At 49.3% G+C, this 23,113-nt stretch overlaps 1 protein-coding gene across 3 annotated transcripts in view; it reads left to right on the top strand.

Moving 5' to 3' along the window:
- Positions 1–23,113, top strand: part of LOC135204256 (rab GTPase-binding effector protein 1-like) — an 81,566-nt gene that overhangs the window by 18,578 nt on the left and 39,875 nt on the right. The window lies entirely within an intron of this gene.

The raw sequence follows: 23,113 nt of genomic DNA, 5'->3' as shown, positions 1-23,113 counted from the left end.
ATGTTGAAAGAGTTGGATAACTTTTCTGTTAAAGTACAGATAAGGAAATTCCATTGTAGCAGTTTGTTCTAGTAGTTAAAAAGTGTAGTGGTATCTGTACAAGACTAGTTTTGTTCATGACACTTACCTGCCAGATATATATATAGCTGTATTCTCTGACGTTCGACAGAATTTCAAAACTCCCGGCACACACAGTGGTCGGCCAGGTGGTTAGTACCCATTCCCGCCGCTGGGAGGCGGGCGTCAGGAACCATTCCCATTTTCTATTCAGATTTTTCTCTGTCGCGGTAGTGTAAACACCTGTTTCCATTACCTCTGCTCAGGATTTTCGAAAACTTCTTTGGTCACTTAAGTATTCTGATTGTCTTTTGGTTTTTGAAATTGGCTTTGTGACTTGGCATACACTATTGTGGTTTGGATTTGGATTTGGCTTGGATTGTTCTTGAATCGTGATGTCTGGATCTAGTTCTACTAGTTTCAGGGTGTGCGGTGTGAAAGAGTGTAAGATTAGGCTACCGAAAGCCTCGGTAGACCCTCACACGGTGTGCACGAATTGTAGAGGGCATGTTTGCTTATGGGATGATAGGTGTAAAGAATGTGAGGTTCTGACTAATATTGAATGGAAGGCGTATGAGTCTTATGTATGTAAGCTTGAACGTGACAGAATCAGGAGGTCTTCCTCCAGGAGTGCTTCTGTCAAGAGTCGCGGTGATAAAACACCGCAGTCTAACATAAATGTAGAGTCTGTTGCGCCTAACCCTGTTATTTTGCCTTCAGGCAATGAAGTGATTGCTGAAGGTAACGCCCTTACTACAATTATGGAGTCGATTCGGAACCTTGAATCAAAAGTGCTCGCGCTCCAAACTAATGTGCAAAAGTGCAGTGATAGTGATAGTGTTGTGGAGGGGGTGTCAAACCGGTCCTATAGCGCCTCCAGGACTCCCAGGACATAGGGAATGGATATGTCGTAAGCCGAAGGAGGGTTACGGGAACTAAACACCGGTCTGGCGTCCCTTCGGCAGTACCTGAAGACGATTCCCAGGCTGCCAAAGATCGTGCGCTGGCTCAAATATTGAAAGAATGTTTCTCTTCCTCCGAGACGCCTTCTCCTCAACGAGGATGGGTCTCTCGGAGGGCCTCTCAAGACGAGAGCGGTAAGGACGTAAGATGTCGCATAGGCGGCCATCGTCTTTCCCGCCCTCTTAAGAGAGGATTTAGAGAAGAGGACGCTTTATCAGAAGAGCGGGAACGTCCTCATACGAGGCTTCCTCTTAGTTCTTCTCCGGAAGACTTTGAAGACGCTATCCCTCAGAAGAGGGTTAGGACTTCTGGTGAAAAGGAGGTAGTTTTATTCTCCAATCTACCATGTTGTTCCGACACGGCATACAAAAACCTTCGGTCCTTTTACAATAGGAAGATACTACCGCGGCAGCTGGATAGGTCGTAAGCTTTAGGAACAAGGGGTTCGGGAGGTAGTTAACTGCTTGTCCGACACGGCGCAGCGCGCGACTGGGAGGTAAACAAATCACTTTGCTTTCGGCCTCACAGTGGATGGACGTGTGTGTTCGCTCTCTGCCCGCTGCTCGTCGTTTGCTTTGTTTCTTGTTTGTTGTATTGTTGTATGAAAGATTGTAAGTACAGTATTCTCTCTTTCATATTAATTACGCTGAATTCATTAATGATGGAATCTCCGCGCCTCGCTACCCAAAGGAAGGGACTTTGCCCGGGTACCGAAGGCGCAAAATGTGGGAAATTCAGATCTTTCCCCGAGATAGACCCTCATGTTTTGTGTGCTCGGTGCCGGTTGGGGGGCGCGAATGCACCCGGGCCGAGCCCTGTGAGTTTGTATGGACTGGTTCGGAGGCGCAGTGGACATTGTATGAGGGCAGGAAGAAGCGAAGGCCTGCAAAGGAGTCGTCGGGAAAAGCTCTCCCGCGACTCCTTTGGTGACGGGACACTTCGTCTTCTTTCCTGCCGCCCGCTCAACTTCCACGTCTCGCGCCACTTCCCCTTCGGGGGGTGTCTAGGTCCTTCTCTCTCCCGATGTGTCGAGTGTGGAGGAGGGCGCTAGATACCCCGACGTAGAGTTGTACTCTGGGTCCTCTATCCGCTCGTCTTGCGCGAGAGGGTAGCAGGATCCTCCTAATCACCCGACTTTTGCCTCCTCAGGTGCGGTTTGCCGTGAAGGATGACCTCGGACAGGTTAGTGGGCGTCGTTGGGACTGCAGGGCGTGCCGAGTGTCCAGGGGCTGCTCTATCATCTCGCTGGCTCCGTGGCGGTTACGCCACGCTACGGTCACAACCACCACCACGACCCTGACGAACACCTGGCTACGCGTCACCTCCTCACTGGTGTACACCAGCACAAGCGGTCTCTGAACACAACAACATCGGTGCAGGGGCCAGTCGCCGTAACTCGGGGGAGTGTGATGCCGACCACCTGGGTTTGCCGTGCTGCCGCGACCGGACTTCATGTGTCCGAAGAGCTCCGCCCCTGGACCTCCCACCGGTACCGATGACGTCTGTGCCGCTGGCTCGACCAGCTGTATCTGCCGTTACCTGCCGTGACCACCGCTGCTGTTCCTGTTCTGTTCCTGCCGTGTCTGCTGCCGTTCCTGTGATGCCCGCACCTGCTGATGTTGTTCCCGTTCCTGGCGCCGCTGCTCCCGATGCAATGGTCTGTTCGGACAGGTACGTCCGGGCCTGTCGCTTCGGCAACAGCAGCCCCGGGCTCCGTCTGGATGACAGACCTGACATCGGTCCTGAGGAGGTTGACGAAGAAGAAGAAGAAGAGGAGGAAGGTGTCGTCGTCGTCATCATCGTCTTCTTCGTCGTCGTCGTCTGCCGCCTCTTCCCCTTCTTCCTCTAAGGCTTCCCCCGCCTAAGAAGAAGAAGGTCGCCTCCCCCCCCCCTAAGAAGTCTTCTTCGGGGAGCTTCTAAGGGCCCGTCTCGCTTGGTGAGACGGGGGGTTCTTCCGCTGGTCGCCCTGCTCCTTCGGGAGCAGAGGACCCGTCTCTTCTCCCCGCAAGGAAGAAGACTACGGGGACCAGAGGGGTGCCGGCTAACACCGGCACTTCCTCAACCTGCTGTCAGTGGTTCGGCCACAGCAGCAGGATCCGTCTCGGCCGCTCGTCGTTCGCGAGAGGTACCGAGTGTACGGTCGCCTTACAGCGACCGTGCAGCCAGGAACCAGACCTCTGAGTCCGCTCAGCGTCCGGTTCACGGCACGGAGCGGAAGACTGGTGACAGTCGCTCACGCGACTCTCACCAGACCAGCTCTCGCTCTCGCGGCGAGCAGCTGGCTACCCGGGCGGACGTGACGGTCCATGACCGGCCACGGGCTGAGGCTGGGAAGAGGTCCCCCCGTTCGCCGGCACCAGCCACGGCTGGTGCCAGCGACGTGACGCGCCGTGAGGATACGCACCGGTCTCACCGTGACAGTGGAGCTCGCCGGTCGCCTGACCGTCACTCTCACAGAGAGCGATCGGGTGCGGCGACCAGCACCAGCTCCTCTCGACACACGAGACCGGGGCCGCTGTTCTCGGTCCGAGCCGTTCTCCACAGCGAGACGGCTCGACTAGGCTGCAGCTCGATCGCCACCGCGGGGTTGACGATCGCCTGCAGTCTTCCAAGCCCGCTGGTTCTGCCAGCGAGCGAGGAGGGAGCGTCAGGTCTGCCTCTCCCATAACCTTCAACCTCCTCGGGTTACACCGGGAGGGGCGAGGTATTGAGGAGTGATCGTGAAAGGGTGCGCCCTTCAGGATCCCGCCACGTCGTCGTACGTACCAAGGCTCGGTTCTCGGACCAGCCAGGTCTTACGCACAGGTGGTTGGAGGAGGACCTAGAGGGGGCTGTCGCTGCTCCTTCCCTTGAGGGAGGAGGGTCTCGGGAGGTACTCCTGTTCGAGGGACTGGACGGTCCGACTCCACAGGATGCTATCACGCCCGAGATCCAGAGGAACTTTGCCGAGGTTATTGCGCTGATTCGTCAGCACAACGACCTCGGGGAAGGATCGCCGCTCCCACCATCCGAGCCCACGTCCCGGCTCGAGTCGTTCTGGGGCCCGAAGAGGGAACCCAGACCGACGGTGGGTTTGCCGCGGTCAGAGCTGGCTGACTCAGTGCTGGACCAAGTTGAATCGCTTGTCTCTGGACAGGACGGTTCGCTGAAGTCTGGCAGGTCTAGCAAGCTACTTCCACCTCCTCTGCTACGACAGCGGCGGTTTACGTGCCATCTGAGGATCCGATGCCGCCCCAAACAGGTAAACCCGGAGTTAGCGAGGCTAACTCCGGGTGTGTCTCTGCAACAGCTCCTGTCCGAGAACCTGTGGTTCTCGCAGCAAGAGGCACTCGGCCTGGAATCTACCGCCATGGCAGCGTTCCAGGCCGTCTCCTGGCTAGATCTGTGGTCCCTCACAGTATCTAAGGTCGCAGCCAACTCCGGGGGAATTTCTCCCGAAGATGACTCGGCCTTCAGGAGAGTTTGCCAGTCTGGGGGAAGAGCCATCTCCTTCCTTGCCCACCAGACGGTGAACCTGTGGGCCAACCTGGTTCTTCGACGAAGGGACGCTGTCCTTACTCGGGTTTCAGGGGGGCGGCCGGGCGTGAAGCGGCATTGGGACTTCGAAACGGACCTTTACGGAGTTCCACGTCTCTCTTCCCACGAGAGATGGTGGACGCTGCGGTGGACAGACGGCGCACTGATGACAGTGACCGTCTAGTTCACCAGGCAGTCTCGAAGGCTTCTGGGCAGCCTCGGACTGCGGCCAAGTCTAAGAGCTCGGCTAGCGCTTCCTCGGCTGCTAAGACGGTTGCTGCGTCGAAGCCCCGAGGAATGACTCTGTCTTCTTCGACTTCTGGCAAGGGGGGCCGTAACCAGCCCTCCTCCCAGCCCTCCTCATCCCGTGGAGGCTCTCGGGAAGAAGTCGAAGAAAGGGGGTAAACGCTAGGGACGGCGTTCCCCCTCACCTGCTGCCGGAAGTGGGGGGGTGCCTGGCCAGCCATTGGGCAACTTGGCAGCGCTACGGCGCCGAGACCTGGATGTAGATGTCCTTCGGGAGGGATATCTATTACCCTTCGAATCTCGGCCACCCCTCACCTCCAACCCGGTCCAACAGCAGTCGTACGTCCACGGGTCACCGAAGGACGTAGCACTCAGACAGGAGATCAAGACCATGCTGAGCAAGAGAGCTGTAGAGATCGTTACGGATCAGTCACCGGGGCTTTTACAGTCGACTCTTCCTGGTGGAAAAGTCTACGGGAGGTGGCGCCCGGTGATAGATCTCTCTCCCCTGAACCGGTTTGTTCGCCAGACCCGGTTCACGATGGAGACGGCACGCTCAGTGCTCGACTCCATCAGGGAGAACGATTTCATGCTTTCAGTGGACTTGAAGGATGCGTATTTCCAAATACCCATTCATCAGTCCTCCAGAAAGTACCTCCGCTTCATCCTCGACGCGGGACGGTGTACCAGTTCAGGGCACTGTGCTTCGGTCTCTCAACCGCCCCACAGGTGTTCACGCGAGTGTTCACTCTGGTGTCTGCTTGGGCCCATTCGCACGGGATACGTCTGATGAGGTATCTCGACGATTGGTTAGTCCTGGCGAGCTCCCGCTCGCAGTTGCTACAGGACAGGGATCGGCTGCTCGAGTTCTGTCGCGATCTGGGGATCGTTGTGAACTTCGAGAAGTCCGATCTCGAACCCAAGCAGAGGATGAAGTACCTGGGTTATGCTGATCGACACGGTAGCAGGGCGAGTCTTCCCCGCAGACTCGCGGATCAGCAGATTCAGGGAGGCAGCCAACGCAGTTCCTGTCTCGGCAGGAACAGGTAGCTCAGCGATGGCAAGTCGTGATCGGACACCTGTCGTCACTCGAGAAGTTAGTCCCTCACGGGCGTCTTCACCTGCGGTCTCTTCAGTGGAGACTAAAGGAGAGTTGGTCACAGGCGACGGATCCCCCAAGCTTTCCAGTGTCACTGACACAGGAGGTGAGGCAGGACCTAGCCTGGTGGCTCGACGACAGGAACCTCTTAAGAGGAGTGCCTCTGCGCACTCCCCCCCCGGACATGCAGCTGTTCTCGAGACGCATCGACCGAGGGATGGGGCGCACACCTGGAGGAGTTGCTGACTTCAGGAGTGTGGGACGAGAACGACAAGCACCTTCACATCAATGTACTGGAACTCAAGGCAGCGTTCCTCGCTCTCCAAGAGTTTCAGGACCGCTTGATGGGACACTCAGTGGTGTTGATGTGCGACAACACCACGGTGGTGGCTTACGTCAACAAACAGGGGGGCCTAGTGTCCCTCCCGTTGTACCAGTTGACACGGCAGGTGCACGAGTGGCTCAGGCACACTCAATAGAGCTGTCGGCACGCTACATTCCAGGGAAGAGGAATGTAGTAGCAGACACGCTCAGCCGTCGGGATCAGGTGATAGGGACCGAATGGTCTCTACACCAGGACGTGGCGGAAAGGCTCTTCGACCTGTGGGGGCGACCAGTCGTGGATCTGTTCGCCACCCGGCACAACAGGAAGCTCCAGGTGTTCTTCTCGGCCGTGCCGGACCCATGGGCAGCGGCAGAGGACGCTCTTCAACACCCGTGGGACAACCTCTTCGTCTATGCCTTTCCCCCGTTCAGCCTGATTCGCAAGGTGATCAGTCGAGCACTGGTCACCCCGAATCTCAGGATGATCCTGGTGGCTCCCAAATGGCCACAGGCCATTTGGTATCCGGACCTGCTGGCTCTTCTCGCAGGAGAACCGAGAGAGATTCCCCCTTGGCACAACCTTCTCGCCCAGCCACACGTCGAGCGGTACCCACCGAGCAGTCCAGTCCCTACGTCTTCACGGCTGGCTGTTATCCACCATCTCTTGCGACGAGAGGCTTTTCTCGTAGCGCAGCAACAGAGATGGCTGGAAACGTCCGTCAGTCCTCTGCAGCTGTGTACCAGGGGAAGTGGGGCGTCTTCTGTGGTTTGGTGTCGTAGACGGGGTCTATCTCCTCTCAGAGCCACTCTTCAGCAGGTAGCGGATTTCCTCGTTTTTCTTCGCCGAGAGAAGCTCCTATCAGTCCCACAGTGAAAGGATACAGAGCCGCCTTGGCGCTCGTCCTGAAACTGAGGGGGTTGGACATCTCGAACTCGTTCGAGATCTCCTTGCTGATGAGGAGCTTCGAGAGGTCTTGCCCACCCAGGGAACTCAGGCCCCTGCGTGGGACGTGACTCTCGTCCTTAGGAGTCTGACTCGAACACCGTTTCGAGCCACTCGAGAGTCGTCAGACAGGGATCTGACCCTCAAGACCTCTTCTTGCTGGCCCTGGCATCGGCGAAGAGAGTAGGGGAACTTCATGGTCTTTCCTATGATGTACGACACTCCAGGGGATGGGGATCCGTGACGCTCGATTTCGTCCCGAACTTCGTTGCGAAGACTCAGAAACCGTCAGTCCCTGATGACAGGTTCGAGTCATTCACGATTCCCTCCCTATTGGACTTCACCGATAATGATGCGGATGAGATGCTGCTTTGTCCTGTGAGGGCGCTACGGCGCTATCTGAAGAGAACTCGTCACCTCAGGCAATGAGTGTCGACGCCTCTTCGTTAGCACCGGGGTCACCAAGAAAGAAGTATCCAAGAACACTCTTTCATTCTGGCTGCCGTGAGGTCATCCAGGAGGGCGTATGAGGCTGATGGTAGTGACGACATCCGTACGTCCCGTCCGAGAGCTCACGAAGTCAGAAGTATTGGCCCCTCGTTGGCGTTTCGCAAGAACTTCTCCGTGGCGCAGGTCCTGAATGGCAGGGGTCTGGTCTAACCAGACGACCTTTACGTCCTTCTACCTTCGGGATATTGCCCACAGGTCCTTGGATACCTTTTCCTTGGGACCCGTGGTGGCTGCTCAACAAGTTGTGTAGCTAACCCAGACCCTCGCAGGCTGAACAGCATCGAGTCCTGGTGTGACTGTGTGGATGGATGTGTGAGTGAGTGAGTGACTGGCTCTCTCTTCCCATCTTTCCTTCCCCTCTACCTGTGGGCAGAGGGCCATGGTCGTCACTACGCTGGATGAGGACGAGATGCAGGTGAGCTATATGACAGAGCCCCATCCTATCCCTTTCACTAGGGATAGGAGCAGAATATCCACCACTTCCTTCTGCAAGGGGGGGAAGTGGATGCCTACAAGAGTCAAAACCCATGACTTTATATTTGCTCCTGTACAGGAACAAGTTCTTGCATTGCTGGTACTAAGAGATGCGCATGCCCCTCTCTTAGTACTCGGTCCAGAGGTCTGACCATTGATCCTGCGGTGCACACCCCGATCAATCGGACAGAGGCTTGGATCCCTCCCTCGCTCTTACGACCAGGGAAGCTTCCAAGGTAGGGCGAACACCAGTCTGTTCACAAAAGACTCAGATTCCACCCACCAAGAAGTGAGTCTTCCTATTGTAAAAGGACCGAAGGTTTGTATGCCGTGTCGGAACAAATGACAATTTGTCTAAAATTGCATTTTTCCTAACTATACAAACCTGAGGTCCTTTTTACACATAGCCCCACCTCATGCCACCCCTCACTCTGCAGTTTTGCTTGGGCCAAAGCAAAAGTGATTTGTTTTTACCTCCAGTCGCGCGCGCGCGCCTGTCGGACAAGCAGTTAACTACCGAACCCCTTGTTCGAAAGCTTACGACCTATCCAGCTGCCGCTAGTATCTTCCTATTGTAAAAGGACCTCAGGTTTGTATAGTTAGGAAAAATGCAATTTTAGACAAATTGTCATATTTTAGTCCTGAGAGAATGAAGAGGGCGTCCCCTCGCCCATCGTCTTCTCACTGGATAAGTCCTTCGTATGAATCTTCCCCGTCTAAGGAGACCCTACTGGCAATGCATCAACAATTGTCTGCATTTTTCGCTAAAAGAGAGGCAAGATCACGTCATCGTAAGAAGGATCTATGGTTGCCTGTCAAGAAATCCAAACGTTCTCCTTCTTCCTCTCCTCGTTCTTCTCCCTCTCCTGTTTCGTCGCCTTCTAGATCTCGACGACTCATGCAGGAGCGCGCTAGTACTCCTGTTGATAGAGCCTCTGGAAGTATCGGCGAAAACATCAAAGACGCTAGTTGTCGCACAGGCGGCCGTCGCCTTTGGCAGGAGTTGGAGAATGCTCAGAGGACTCGCTTCGGCGATGTTCGACCGGAGGAAGATAATGTTGATAATCGAGAACGTAGGGAGAGTCTCCAGCACCATAGAACTTTTAGAGAAACTTCTGTCAAGGTTTCTACTCAGCGGGACACTCCTCCAGAAGCAATTAAGTGTCGAGACACTCGGCAAGAATCCCGTAAAGACCCTTCTCGTCACGCTCGTCCTGCGGTCTTTCAAGAAACCGCTCAAAACGTAAGATTTAGGTATCGAGAAGCTTCTAAGGACAACGTTGATGGCGCACTGCAGTCTACTTATAATGTCGCTCCTCAACAGGTGCGCAAAGGCTTAGTTAGAGAAACTCGACGTCTTACTCATCGTTAAACTGTTCAGGACGCTCGTGAGGACGCTTTGCTGGATGCTCGATATCACAAGCATCGGGTTACTCGACAAGAAACTCACGATGCAGATTCTGAAGACGCTAAACATCCTAGACGTCATGACGCTATACGGCATGATTTTAAGAAGACTTTGCTAAGTCCTCAACGTCCTTCAAGTCAGGACGCTCGCCAGGAGGAAGATAAAGACGCTCATGAGTATGCGTTTGAGGACACTAGGCGTCCTAAAAGTCAGGACGCTCGCAGAAATATGAGGCAGGACGACGTTCCTTTACAGGAACTTGATAGAAATTCGACGCTGATAGGAGAACATACTCTAATTTCCTCTTCGAAAATTCTTCAGGAAATAAGAGTTTGTTCATGAAACTTACCTGTCAGATATATATATAGCTGTATTCTCCGACGTCCGACAGAATTTCAAAACTCCCGGCACACGCAGTGGGCGGCCAGTGGTTAGTACCCATTCCCGCCGCTGGAGGCGGATATCAGGAATCATTCCCATTTTCTATTCAGATTTTTCTCTGTCGCGGTAGTGAAAACACCTGTTTCCACTACCTCCGCCTAGGATGTTTTGAAACTTCATTAGCCGCTTAAGTATCCTACTTATTTTTTTGAATGATTGACTTGGATTTGTGGCTAGGCATACGCTATCATAAATTAATTAAAATTTTTTCATTGCATATGATGTCTGATCTAGGTAGCCTAGTTTCAGATTTTGTTGTCTGCAACGGGTAAGGGGAGGCTACCGAAACCTTCGGTAGACTCGTTTAGTATACATGACGTTTACATGTTTTCTTTGTTGAGAGATCAATGTAATTAGTGTAATGTTGACTGATTCCGAAAGAGACGTATGATTCGTATGTACGCAAATTAGAGCGTGATAGAATCAGGAGGTCTTCCTCCACAGTAACAGAAGTTAGGATAATGAACCTACTAACCTCCAGTAGACTTTATTTTGCCTAAACCCTGTGGTATGGTGGCTTACGGGCCTAGAGGAAGTTCTGTGAGAAGTAATGCCCTTTCTAGTTATTGTGGATTACATCAAGTAAGCTTGAAAAAGTGCTCGCTCTCCAATCAGTGTTGTGAGTGTAGTGATGTTGATTTTGCCCCTAGTGTTGTGGAGGGGGCGTCAGATCGGTCCTATAACGCTCTAGGTCTAAACCTCTGTCGGACTCCCAGGACCAGGGAGGGGGCAAGTTGAAAAACCGAAGGAGGGTTACGGGAACCCCCCCACCGATCTGGCGTCCCTTCGGCAGGATAAGGCTGCCAAAGATCGTGCACGTGCACGAATCATGAAAGATTGCTTCTCGTCCTCCGAGGCGTCCTCCCCGCAAGGTTGGAGCTCTCGGAAGGACTCGCGCCCTCTAAGAAGCTTTAGAGAAGAGGACGCTTCACGTCCTCTCTCTCGTCAGGAGGGAACGTCAGATCCGCCCCATAACGCCTCTAGGCCTGGACCTCTGTCGGACTCCCAGGACTAGGGAGAGGGCATGTCGAAAGCCGAAGGAGGGTTACGGGGAACCCACATCGATCTGCGTCCCTTCGGCTTGACTTAATATCGATAAGCGTGACAAAGACGCAAATTTGTCGCACAGGCGGCTGTCACGTCTTGGTCAGATTAAAAATGTCCTTAATGGCAGGACCCTCACAAGGACGCCTTTCGAGACATTCAACGCTCTATCGAGAGGAAGACTTCGTTTGCACTTCCTCCATCTAGACTGAAGGGAGAGCTGGGATCTGGTACGAAACAGGAGAAAGAAGCAGGATTGAAAGCACCGTCTCTTCTCAAGGAGATTTCGCCAATTTGGTGGACGCTCCAAGGAGGTCTTATTTTGTCATCGCTAAGGTTTCCTCCTCCCCTCATGGCGTTATGTATACGTTATGTGACGTTCGCTTTACTACGAAACGGGATATTGTTCAAGCTCTAAGATTGACGTCCGGCAAGCTGATTTGCATAGTCAAAAACAGCTCGCCAAGACGCATCTTACTCGTCCCTAAGGGACGCTCTGTCAGCGGACAGAGATGACACTGGACAGACTATCCTAGTTTTCGACAGGAGAAGGGCAAAGAATTCCTCATACCCAAGAACACACAGGCGTCCTTTTAAATGCCCTTCTGCAGTGTCGATGAGCGTGACAAAGACGCAAGATGTCGCACAGCCGGCCGTCGTTTTTGTCAGAGTGGCGAACGTCCTGAAGACTCGTCCTGATGACGATCACCGTACTTATGCTTAGGACGCTCGCGTTTCATGAGCGGCTCTCCCCTCGCCAGGAAGCCTCTCAAGTTACTCGTGTTGACGCACGTCATTCACTATGACGCTTCCCTTGATGTTCGTCGCTCTTCTATTCCGGACGCTCTTCAAGACGCTCAAAGAATGCAATCAGGACGATTCGGCAAGCACCTCGCGACGATGCCTTTCGGAACGCTCGGCGTTCCTTTTTGAGCGCGTGTCTGGATATGTTCATTTGCATTACTAAGACGCAAAATGTTGCACAGGCGGCCACCGTCTTTGTTAGAAGGTAACGAAAGTCTTTAAGGCGTCTTGGAGACGATAGCCTTACGTCTTCCTATAGGGCTCTCACACTTCAGGAGCAGTGTGCGGCTCTCCAGGACGCTGTTCGGGTGGCCTTTCAGAAGACGCTCGACGTCATAAACATTGATAAGCTTTTGGAAGACGCTCGATGTCTTACACATCTGGACGCTCGCCAGGACGCTAGCGAGGACGCTTTTGAAGACGCTCGGCATCCTACACGTCATGACGCTCGGTAGAGGCACTTGCCAGGACGTTCTTCAGAACGATAGGCGTCCTACGCATCAAGAGTTCGGCAGGATTCCTGCAAGAACGCTCTTCAAGAGGGCGTCGTCGAAGTAGAGGAAGGAGTTTGGTCTCGTCAAGATGTCTACTTCTCTTTCTACGAAGGGATGCGTTCAAGAGAATCCATCACTTGATGAATTCCAGGAAAACTGTAAGCAGATTTCGGTGTCATAAAACGCCTCGTCTGCTTTCGGGATTGCGCTGCGAAGGGGAACATTAAGGTCCTTCCTGTCGTAAGCCCAGTCTCTAATCAGGAATCCTGCCCCTTCCTCGATTTCTGCGGGAATCGGGAAGACTATATGCTCGAATTCCTGGATTACTTTCCGTCATGCAATTGGGTTAGTTCTCATTGACAAAGTTCTTAATAACATTTATCGCATAAGCGGATAAGTAACAAAATTTCGAAAGAGCTCTCATTCATTAGTCAGAGGCTCATCCAGGAAAAAGACTTATAGACTACGTCCATGAAGTCTTATGTCAAATATCATAAGAAGCTTGAACTTTCCTTTTCGATCTTCGGTTCTCACTTGAGGATTTCCATTTGAATAATATTATTCCTTTCTTGGCAAAGAGAATGAAGACAGTCGATTTCCATTCTCTCTCTTCCTCGTCGAGGAAAGAATGTAGTAGAGAATTATATGTTCAAGTGACTGCAATACTTAGGTATTTTAACTTCGCGTCATATTACTAATGTAAAGTTCAAGTCATATACGCATATCGTGGTTACCTCTACAGATGGCAACCGAAAGGACTGTTATTTAAGTGTATTTAATCGGTACTTCCTGCAAACTTCCAGGAGTTTCCGGTGTAAGGACAATGCTTGAAGGTATTGTTACAACAACACCAACTCAGCTTCTGCATGTAGCGAATTATGTTTCGCTTAAATATGCCTGCTTGGAATTTTCTTATGATCGATAATAGTAACGAACCTATTCCTTCGTAGAAGAGAGTAGCTGGTAACTCAGGCAGAAAAGTGCGAAACGAGAGGTTGCTGTCATTGTGGATGACGCAGTATATTTAATCGGTACTCCCGGCAACTTTCCAGGAGTTTCCGATTTAACATTTGGTTAATTAAGCGTAATGTTACGACAACACAAAATCAGCTTCTGTATTAGCGAATTCTGTTTCGCTTATATATGCCAACTTGAGAGTTTCTGTTCAAATAATGGAAAATCTATTCCTTAGATGAATAGAATAGCTGGCAACTCGGCATAGACTGCGAGAAGGTGAACATAAGCTGCTGCCTGTAACTGTCACAGTGTCTCACACTGTCACCAACTCAGTGTTAGGTAGCTCGTTGTACTGCTCAGTCGGTTACGTCTCTCTCTCCCGCGGGATTTGATTTACGAACCGTATCTCTGCCCTACAATCATGACTTTCGCCCTCGGGTTTTGAGGGGATTTCTGGTAATCATGAATAAACGACTTCTTTTGCTAAGAAATTTTCAACAGAGATATCTCTTAGACATGTTCGGCGCTGCTTACCGCACTGTAACAGAATTCTGTACGAGTCTACCGCAGCATAGCACTATAATAATGCTCTCCTGCTTATGCAAAGCGCAGCCTTATTAGGGAAGGAAGCATGCTTAGTGAGGAATGGATGAGTCTGCTGGGGACCATTTCCTCGCTGGAGAAGCTTGTTTCCCTGAATAGACTGCAATTCAGACCTCTACAGTTTTTCCTACAGGAGAACTGAAATAACATCAAAGATCTAGAGATAATTCTAAACGTCTCTCAATGGGTTAAGGATCACCTCAGGTGATAATGAGAGGGAGCCAGGCATCCGGACAGAGGTCCTGGCACATAATCTAAAAGGAATTGGAAGCAATTTGGTTGGCTCTCCAGTTCCTCGAAGAGTGAGGTTTTGGTCGAGTGGTCCAAATCATCTCAGATAATTCCGCAGCTCTCTCATATCCCAAGAAAAGAGAGATGGTTATCGGCATAGGCACGGAACGTAACGATCCTTAAGAGGTTCGTTACACGATTGCACGTCCGTGCGGATCTTCTCGATCGACGGCAGCAACTACTGACGTTTGACTTTTGAGTAATCCTCGCTTAGAAGTAATGTTCGAGAGTTGTTGGGAGACGGTTTGGGGACGTCCTTTCGTAGATTTTGCAATATTGAAGACGAAGAAGCTTCCTCTACGTTGCGCCCTTATTCTCGATCCGAGAGCGGTAGCATAGACGCCATCCTATAGTATGGAATGGGGATAGTTGGTTAGCCCTTTTCCCCTATTCAAAAGCTTAGGAAATGTAATAAGATAATCGCTGGCGTCAGAGGGAGTGAGAAAAGACGCTGATCGCCCCATGTTGGCCTTCGAGAGGCTGGATTCACAGAGGTCACGTCCTTCAGAGAGCACTTTCCAAGGACCCTTCCGAGAGAATCGGTCTACTCTTAACAGCCTCACTTCGAGAGGTACCTAAAATCTCTACGATCTGAGTCTGAATGCGTTCAGACTGTCAAGAAGCGAGAGGATCTTCAAGATTAATTGCAAGTCTCATTGCCAAAGCAAAGCAGTGCTGCATATTTTGCAGTGTACAAATCCGGAGTGGGCCGTTTCTGGACATAGGGCAGGAAGAATGACTGTTCCTCTACCTCTGACCTCTGTGAATGACTTTACCGCCTTCCCATTCCGTCTGAAGTATGGGATAAGCTAACAGTCCCAACGATTGTAGAATACGGAAATATGTTGTTGACGGCCTCTAGGCTCAGAGATCGGATCTGTCAACAACAAAGCCCTTCACGATCTTTGAGGTTCTGCGGAAATCTTGATGGAACTTAGACGTTAGTCTGAAGTTCTTGATGTCAAAGCATTTCGAACCTCTCTTTCTGTAAACTTAATACACGTGACCAGAAAGGCTAATTTTCTAACCCCACTAGCTACGGAAATGAGGGTTAGTGAGGTTTTAGCCATCATCAGAGGTTTTGGCTTTAGAGGACATAATTCGGTGTCCTCTAAGCCTTCCGTTCTTGCTAAGAACGAAAACCCGTCTAACCCTTGGCCCAGAGCCTGGAGATCAAGGGGATGGCACAAATTATTGGGCAAGAGCCACAGAGAGTCCTGTGCCCTGTCGGGGCTCTCAAGTTTTATCTTGATAAAACTAAAGAAAGTCAAGGTCATTCGGACAATCTGCGGCTGTTCCGTAAAAAGACCAGACTTGCCCATGTCGAAGAACGCCCTGGCGTTATTTTTAAGGAGTCTTTCTAAGAGGCTCATTCGTCATGTTTGAACAAAGATTTGAAACCTTTTAAAGTAAATGCTCACGAGGTGAGGGCGCGGCCTCCCGGAAGCATTTCAACAGAGCATGACACTCAGTAATATCCTGAGTGCCACGTTTGAGCGAAGCAACTCTGTGTTCGCTTCACACACCCCGACGGGATGTGAAGACGACATATGAGAATCTGCGAGTCGCTAGGACCATACATATCCGTAGAAATATTATTGGAGGCAGGAAGCAGCACGAATCCTATCCTATAGAAAAAGGGATAGGTGTGCTTTTAACTTTGAAGGGTTGGTCGCTTGAGGCGCTTTCCCTTTCGTTAGCCTAGAAGTTATGGGACTAACTTCGATAGGTTAGGTCAGGTGGTGGTTTTAGCTTCGTTGCCCTCACAGTATGGTCAATATGGTCTAGTCACATTGTGGTCACGCCCCCGTTGACAGATCATCTAGAGCGCACCAACTACAACAGGTCACTACCTTGTTGGCAACTCTAGTAAAGCAAAAGCAGACTTCGGTGACAGTAATCAAGAAGTCAGCTATGCTAACAGGTAAGGAATCAAGATGTCAATCATCTGCACTTGAGGTGTTTCCTAAATCCTTCTATTCTGTCCCTTCCCACCTCCAATGGTGGGATTCAGCTATATATATATCTGACAGGTAAGTTTCATGAACAAAATGTTATTGTTATGATACAATAAAGTTTGTTCATACTTACCTGGCAGATATATATAATTAAAGTACCCACCCACCTCCCCTCAGGGGACAGTGGTATGAAAAATCTGAATAGAAAATGGGAATGATTCCTGATATCCGCCTCCCAGCGGCGGGAATGGGTACTAACCACCTGGCCGCCCACTGCGTGTGCCGGGAGTTTTTGAAATTCTGTCGGACGTCGGAGAATACAGCTATATATATATCTGCCAGGTAAGTATGAACAAACTTTATTGTATCATAACAATAACATTTTAGTCTCTTCTCGCTCGAAACAGGACACCTATGCTCTTCCTTTGGAAGAAGAAGATTCAACTGACCCTGGTCCTGAGGATGAGGAAGAGTCTTGAGCCTCATCTTCTTCAGATTATAAAACTCTGACTCGCCTTTTGAAAGACTTGTTTCCTAATAAGTTTCAAGCTCCGGTTCCTCTCTCTCCGCCTTCCCAACTATCTTCATCGAAGGCAAGGAAGACGCCAGGATTTGTGAAGATGGCCACGTCACTCTCCACAAAAAGGGCGTTCAAAAGGATCCACGATTGAATGGAATCCAAGAAGGCGAAGGGCAAGACTTCATTTGCTCTTCCCCCCGCAAAACTTAGTGGTAGAGGAGGAATCTGGTATGAAACGGAGGAGGAAGCAGGTTTGAGGATCCCTGCCTCCACTCAAGGTGATTTCTCTAATTTGGTGGATGCGCTGAGATCTTACCTTCCGTCAGCAAAAGTATCCTGGACGATGACGGAAACAGACCATCATCTTAAGGGTATTTACAGGACACTGGAAGTTTTTAACTTCCTTGACTGGTGTCTGGGAGTCTTAGATATGCAGTCTAGAAGTCCAGACTCTATTTCTTTAGAGGAATTATCTAGTATTTTTTCATGTATGGACAAAGCAGTAAGAGATGGCTCCGACGAATTGGCATCATATTTTGCGTCGGGAGTCCTTAAGAAACGTACGCTTTACTGCAGCTTTACATCAAAATCAGTATCGCCCGCACAGAAAGCAGAACTGTTGTTCGCCCCCTTTTCGGCTCATCTTTTTCCTCAATCAATGATAAAAGATCTATCAGTGAACCTTCAAGAAAAAGCAACGCAGGACCTATTATCTCAATCCTCAAAACGTCCTGCTGCCCATCCCTCTTCCCGGACTACGCAAGTTTCCAGGAAGAATTTTAAGCCCTTTCGTGGCAGAGCTCCCTCGAGAGCCTCCACTCGGGGGAGGACCTTCCCTAGAGGCAGAGCCCCATCAAAGTCTAGGGGAAAGAAATGACTTATCTACCCTTCAGACACCGGTCGGAGCGAGACTCGCTCTCTTCGCAGAAGCATGGAGGATAAGAGGAGCGAACAGTTGGTCACTCGAAGTTATCGAGAACGGTTACAAGATCCCGTTCCTCTCAAGACCTCCATTAAGCACAGAACCGATAGATCTGTCGCCATCTTACCAGACTTCGAAACAACAGATCCTGCTAGATCTTTTGGATCAAATGTTAGAGAAGAGAGCGGTAGAGCGGGTTCTATCATTGAATTCCCCGGGCTTTTACAACAGGTTATTCCTGGTTCCGAAGCAGTCTGGGGGATGGAGACCTGTCCTGGACGTGAGCAGACTGAATCTTTTCGTAAGGAAAGAAAAATTCAAGATGGAAACTTCACAGTCTGTTTTAGGAACACTAAGACCAGGGGACTGGATGGTGTCCTTGGATCTCCAAGACGCATACTTCCATGTCCCGATTCGTCTTAAAAGGACAGGTCTTCCAATTCAGAGCCCTCTGCTTTGGACTAAGTACAGCTCCGATGGTTTTCACATTTTTGATGCAAAACATAGCAAAATGGCTTCATTTTTCGAAGATAAGAGTCTCACTCTATCTAGACCAGTGTTTCCCAACCTTTTCCAACCCTAGCACCCCCTGTTGTCATGTCTAAGCAGTCCAGCACCCCCTAATTATCTTAATTATTAATATCTTATTACTAGGTAACTAGAAGGATAAAGGAATGTGAAGTGTATTGCTTGATCAATTTTATTTTGTTCATTCCTTAAAACTAACACAAAATACCAATATTGTTTATAAAAGAAATAAAAAAAATGAGAAAAAATGAAATTGCATGGATTTAAATATGTACAACTGGGTAATCAATCATACTGTACATACATCAGTGTGATTTTTACTGTTGCTTATATGCAACTAGTTTCTCAATTCGAGGCTTTGTGTTGGCCAGAGCCACCCTCATGTCATGAAGCAACCCAATTTGAAGTCGGTTCCGGGCAGTTGTTTTGATTTGGAGCATGGTGGAGAAAGCCTTTTCACAGAGGTAGGTAGTTGGAAATGGGATGATCATTTCCAGCGCTGCCTTTGCTAATCCAGTGTATGCTACCAACTGATCACACCAGAAACCTGACAGCGGTAGTGTGCGAAATTTTGTTTGACAACCCTGGTTCACCTGCAGATCAATAAGCTCCTCCTTTAGGTTATTATCATCATCCATATCTGGCAAGAAGGGCTGCTGTATCCATTCTGGAAATGAATGATCCATGGGAAAGTATTGTGCCATAGTGGTCTCAAGGAGTGAGAGGTGAGCAACAATATTTTCTACAAGCATTGGCCGACAAAACTCAAATATGTAGGAGCTGTACTGCTCTGTTGCACTGCTACTGAACAACTACAGTGCTACTGTCTGGCTGCCACCGGTCCCACAGTCTCGCCTCTCTCATGCCAGATACAAACAAGTACCGAACGTGTACTGCAGAACTGGTCACGCCTTGTTAGGAAGTGATATTTTACCATCATGTGTGTATCGCTTCCCAGCACCCCCAATAATTGATTTCAGCACCCCCAGGGGTGTTAGCACCCCAGGTTGGGAAAAGCTGATCTAGACGATTGGCTCATCCGGTCGTCTTGCAAGACAAAGTGTCTGGAGGAAGACAAAGTGTCTGGAGGACCTTCACACAACGTTACAGCTGACAAAAGCCCTAGGCCTTCTCGTCAATTTCGAGAAATCCCATCTGATCCCAACACAGTCCATCGTGTATCTGGGGATTCAGATTGATTCAGTGGCTTTTCAAGCTTTTCCATCCATGGAACGTCAGCTGAAATGCTTAGAAAAAGTATCAGTCTTCTTAGAGAAGGAAATATGCTCAGCAAGGGAATGGATGAGTCTGCTGGGGACCATTTCCTCGCTGGAGAAATTTGTTTCTCTGGGAAGGCTGCACCTCAGGCCGCTTCAGTTTTTAATAGCAGACAACTGGAAGAACAAAAAAGACTTGAACGAAATTTTGAGAATCTCTCAGTCGGTCAAAGACCATTTGAAGTGGTGGTTCGATCCCGTCAAGTTATCGGAAGGACTGTCCCTCAAGCTTCTGAGCCCAGACCTAGTGTTGTTCTCAGACGTGTCCATGACAGGCTGGGGAGCAACACTGGGGGAGGAGGAAGTGTCAGGCCTCTGGAGAGGGGAACAGAGGTCCTGGCACATAAACCTCAAGGAATTAGAAGCAATTCGATTGGCTCTGCAATTATTCGAGGGAAGAATTATAGGACGGATTGTCCAGATCAACTCGGACAACACCACGGCTCTCGCATATATCAAGAAACAGGGAGGGACGCATTCTCGATCCCTGTTCGAGATAGCGAGGAATATCTTGCTCTGGGCGAAGATGAGAGATGTAACATTGCTAACAAGGTTCGTGTCAGGAGTGCAGAACGTTCAGGCAGACCTTCTCAGCCGTCAACATCAGCTGCTTCCGACCGAGTGGACTCTTCATTCAGAAGTTTGCTGGGAGTTGTGGAGACTTTGGGGGAGGCCATTAGTAGACCTCTTCGCGACATCGAAGACAAAGAGGCTCCCAATTTACTGCTCCCCGGTTCTCGACCCAGGAGTGATAGCGATAGATGCCATGCTATGGAATTGGAAGGGAATGGATCTCTACGCCTTTCCTCCATTCAAACTCCTGGGAGAGGTGATAAGGAAGTTTGCGGCTTCAGAAGGAGCAAGAATGACTCTGATCGCCCCATTTTGGCCTGCAAGCGACTGGTTCGCAGAGGTCATGTCATTTCTGGTAGACTTTCCAAGGACTCTACCAGAAAGAATCGATCTACTCAAACAACCCCACTTCGAGAGGTATCACAAAAACCTCTACGCTCTGAGTCTGACTGCATTCAGACTATCGAAAAGTTGGCCAGAGCGAGAGGTTTTTCAAGAGCAGTGGCAAGAGCTATTGCCAACGCTAGAAGAACATCCTCTCAAGCTGTTTACCAATCGAAGTGGGCTGTTTTTAGGAGATGGTGTAAGAGGAGAGATGTTTCCTCCTCAATGACCTCTGTGAGCCAGATTACCGATTTCCTTCTACACCTTAGAAATATTGACAAGCTTTCAGTGCCCACGATCAAAGGCTACAAAAGCATGCTGTCGACAGTCTTCCGACACAGGGGCTTGGATTTGTCGAATAAGGATCTGCACGATCTTTTGAGGTCTTTCGAAACCTCAAAGATTCCACGACCTAGAATTCCGTCATGGAATCTGGATGTTGTCTTGAAATTTCTAATGTCAAGCCCATTTGAACCTTTGCATGCTGCCTCGATGAGGGATCTAACTAGAAAGGCTGTCTTCCTAACCGCTTTGGCAACAGCGAAAAGGGTTAGCGAGATTCAGGCCATGAGTAAGCATGTGTGGGCTTCAGAGAACACAATGCGGTGTGTTCTCTGAGTCCCTCGTTCTTAGCTAAGAACGAAAACCCGTCCAACCCCTGGCCCAAGAGCTTTGAAATCAAGGGGTTATCAGAGATCACCGGACGAGAACCAGAGAGAGTCTTGTGCCCTGTCAGGGCTCTCAAGTTTTATCTGGCGAAAACTAAACAATGTAGAGGTCCGTCGGACAACCTGTGGTGCTCGGTCAGGAGACCAGAATTACCAATGTCGAAGAACGCTCTAGCGTTCTTCTTAAGAAGCACCATCAGGGAGGCTCATGCGTCTTGTCCAGATAGTGACCTTAGTCTTTTGAAGATTAAAGCTCACGAAGTCAGAGCTATAGCAACTTCGGTGGCTTTCCAAAAGAATATGGCACTCAGTGATATCTTGAGTGCCACATATTGGCGAAGCAACTCTGTGTTCGCTTCACATTACCTCAGAGATGTGAAGGCGACATATGAGAATTACTACTCGCTGGGACCATACGTTTCCGCAGATATAGTAATGGGGACCTGAAGCGGCACGATTCCCATCCTTTGGAAAATGGATAGGTGTGCTTTTAATTTATGGTGTTGTTTTTTATGGTTGTAGGGTCGCCGCTTGAGGAGGACTTCCCTTTATTTAGCCTAAAAGTTATGGGACTAACTTAGTTGGGCTAGGTCAGGTGGTATTGTTTATGCTTCGTTGTCCTCAGAGTATGGTCAAAATGGTCTAGTCACATTGTGGTCACGCTCCCGTTGACAGATCATCTAGAACTCTCCAGCTGTACAGGTCACTACCTTGCTGGAAACTCTAGTAAAGCAGAAGCAGACTTGGGTGACAGTAATCACGAAGTCAGCTATGCTAACAGGTAAGGAACCAAGATGTCAATCATCTGCATGTAATTTGTTTCCAAAATCCTTCTGTTCTGTCCCTTCCCACCTCCAAGGGTGGGATTCAGCTTTATATATATCTGGCAGGTAAGTTTCATGAACAAAATGATATTGTCATGATACAATAAAGTTTGTTCATACTTACCTGGCAGATATATATAATCAAGTACCCACCCACCTCCCCTCAGGGGACAGTGGTCTAGAAAAATCTGAATAGAAAATGGGAATGGTTCCTGACGCCCGCCTCCCAGCGGCGGGAATGGGTACTAACCACCTGGCCGACCACTGCGTGTGCCGGGAGTTTTGAAATTCTGTCGAACGTCAGAGAATACAGCTATATATATATTGCCAGGTAAGTATGAACAAACTTTATTGTATCATGACAATATCATATTTATATCATTTCATCTTCTTTACTTGTTTTAGTAAATGTCACAGCTTACTCACAAAAGAAATTCCACTGTATTAAAGTTCGAAAAAAGAAATAAGAAAATTTTCTTATAGTCAGAGAGATCCCTCCAAAATTGTAAATGACAAAATGAAATTAAAAGTATGAAATATCTTATACTTTTTCAGGCGAGGAGATACTTCTCAGTGTATGTTTCATTACAGCAAATATCTTTTGAAGTTATGATTGTAGTAGATTTAAAAGTGTTATCTAGAAATGTAGCCTAACATAGTTGAAGTATTTTAGAAGCAGATTTGCAATATTTGAACAATGGTCACGTATAGTTGTTTCTGCAAACTTTGGAAATGCCTGTGGTATAAAGAACCAAGAGGAATATCATTGATATCCTTAGCAATTAAAGAACTATGCTACCATAGTGTATCTGCTCTTGATAAGTAGGAATTCAAGACAAAGCCATAGGAGTTTTAAGGGCGCCAGCCGGCTAATGCCATTTTTTAAGGACAGGACTTTGATATTCATACCACTTGATAAGGTGACTTGGGACATCTCCAAACCACATATGATTTTTGCCTCTGACCTTTGGTTTTGTGACGCCAGGGTGATTTATCCCGAAAATAAGCATTTTTCAAATTCTATCTCCTCCCTTGATATTTAATATTAAGACCTGGGATTATTACGGTATATAGACCTGATGTACACCTCCAATCCAATGAGGAGTTTTTTTTTAAAGTCATTTTTTTGCTAGATATGAATTTTTCATTATGGTAAAAAAATAAACCCTGTAAATCAGGAAAAAAAAATTTACAAAAAAAAGACGAAACAAAAATTGGAAAAAAGGGCTTGGTTTGATTGTTTTATAATGTCTTTCTGAGTTATATACCAAATTTCAGTGCTATA

The sequence above is a fragment of the Macrobrachium nipponense genome, chromosome 44 (assembly GCF_015104395.2).
Source record: "Macrobrachium nipponense isolate FS-2020 chromosome 44, ASM1510439v2, whole genome shotgun sequence".
NCBI classification, from domain to species: Eukaryota; Metazoa; Arthropoda; class Malacostraca; order Decapoda; family Palaemonidae; genus Macrobrachium; species Macrobrachium nipponense.
The sequence above is the reverse complement of the archived record's forward strand: the minus strand, read 5'-3'. Positions and strand labels throughout refer to the sequence as shown.